This window comes from Pseudorasbora parva, chromosome 16 (assembly GCF_024679245.1).
Source record: "Pseudorasbora parva isolate DD20220531a chromosome 16, ASM2467924v1, whole genome shotgun sequence".
In the NCBI taxonomy this organism is placed as follows: domain Eukaryota; kingdom Metazoa; phylum Chordata; class Actinopteri; order Cypriniformes; family Gobionidae; genus Pseudorasbora; species Pseudorasbora parva.
Window position 1 is genome coordinate 45351052 of NC_090187.1, and position 2500 is coordinate 45353551.

Sequence of the window (2500 nt, forward strand, 5' to 3'; positions counted from 1 at the left end):
CTTTATTTATCAATCCAGGGCTCGACATTAACGCTTGTCCGCAAGTGGATTTTTTTTATTTTACTTGCCCGACCGGACAAGCGGATTAAAACGGCAATAACAAAAATAATAATAACTAACGCATCACCAGAATGCAAGAATGCGTGTAAGTGGCGATCCACAACTGACCTCTCGACAACACACGCGGCGCTCACACAGAAACTGCGGTAAACATTCAAAATGTGCAGTTTTTATATTGATAACATCATACCGTTAAACAACATCACACAACCAAGAGTGTTTTCCTGACTACCATCACGACTGCAAATGACGATGAGTTCACACGACAGCTCCATAAACAACTCATTAACATTAAACCACTTCCATTTTAGATGCAATATTGACTGTTTTTGTTGTATTTCAGCAGCGAAAATATATCATAATGCATCTCACAGCAACAGTGTGTGTGTGTTAGTGAACGATTCAGTGTTTGAAGGAATCAGTTGGATGAATCGACTCAATGACTCATTAAGACTCACCTGCTGCCCCCAACTGTTGGTTTAGTTATTTTAACCATTTATTTAGTTATTCAACAATGCAAATCTCATAACATTTAATGCAGTTGTAATTTTTCAGTGTAAATTATTTAATATGATTGTTAACAGCCCTATTTTTATATTTTAATTTATAGCCCTATAAATTATTTTAATTTATTCTATAGTTCAAATTTAAGAATATAATCTGAAACCTGAAGCATAGCCTGTGTTTAATAAGATTAGGGGTTAATATAAGAAAAATGTGCAGATTTAAATATGCCAAAGCTGTTTGAACACTGATGAGAATTTTACTTCAGAATAAATCGTTTACAACACATACACACACACACACACACACACGCACACGCACACACACACACCACACACACAAAAACATGCTTAATGTCGAGCCCTGCAATCTCTCCTCGTCTGTCCGTCTCTGTTGTAGTAAATACAGTGCAGAGCTTCAGAGTTCTACACCAGAACACCGGCTCGCCATTGGCCGAAGCTGATCACGTGACGCATGAGCTAGCCAATAAAAACACAGGGATTAAATAAGGACTAAATCTTTAGGGTTCTAGCCCCGGTTTCACAGCCTAAACTGTGTGTTTGAGCTGAAGTCTGTTAAAACACACCAGTGATGCTTATAAAAGCTGCTTAACATCCTAATGAACTAATCCTGGATTAATCTAACCCCGTCTGAGGAACTGAACTCAGACGCTTTAAATGATGGATGGGATCTCTCCGTCTGCAAACATCCCAGAATTCAGCCTCGAGATGACCTCTGACCCTGAGGCTTATCGAGTCCAACGCGTCACGTTTCTCTCCCCAAAATTAAACCAACATTTTTGCTTTTGTGACCATTACTCACCAAACGTTTGTTCTGTTATTGTGGTTTCATTTATTATTGTAGTTCTGCATTACAATAAAAAATAGCTTTTTATTAAAATCAAAAAAGGGCAGTACAACAAATACTACAATGATGTAGAAATACTTTACATTTTAAATAAGTTCTTTAGACATTACAGATGAGAATTTAAAGTGGAATTAAAGAGGTAATTCATCATGAAAGCAAAGAAATCATAATGTCCTAAATACAAAATAGAATCTCATTTGTCTGGAGCGAATGTGAGCCGGGCTAAAGGCCACGGCCCGTGCGCTTCACACACACACACACACACACACACACACACACGTCATGAACGCGAGCAGGAAGAGGAGCTGGATTTCTGTTCAAGTCTGAGATGAATCTTCAGCGAGTTCATGAGTCGTCGGATCGGCTGGACGTGAAGCGATCATCGCCATCCAGTGTAAAATCATCATCTATAAAAATATTGAGATTTTCTTCATATAACATGAGTGTGTTAAAAACGGCAGATGTCCGTCGCGGTCAGCAGCGGCGTATAAATAGAGCGTATAAAATAAGGCAGCAGTCTCATCACACACACATCTCTGCGCTCGTTCTCAGGTGTGTGTGTGTGTTCTCATCTTCACTCATTAAAGGGTTAGTTCAGCAAAAAATGAACCTTCTGTCATTAACTCCTCCCCCTAATGTCGCTCCACACCCGTCAGACCTCCGCTCATCTTCACACACAGTTTAAGATATTTTATATTTAGTCCGAGAGCGTATGCAAGTGTATGCACACTATACTGTCCATGTCCAGAAAGGGAATAAAAACATCATCGCCAGTGTCTCGTGATTTCAGCAGTTTGACACGCGATCCGAATCATGAGTCGATTCACTGACTCATAACCGTTTGAATCTTTATTTGAGGATTGAACACAAACGCGGAAGAGAAGCCAATGCTGAATAAAGTCGTAGTTTTTGTTATTTTTGGACCCAAATGTATTTTGGATGCTTCAAGAGACTCTAATTAACCCACTGATGTCTCATATGGACTACTGTGATGATGTTTTTATTCCCTTTCTGGACATGGACAGTATAGTGTGCACACACTTGCATACGCTCTCGGACTAAATATAAA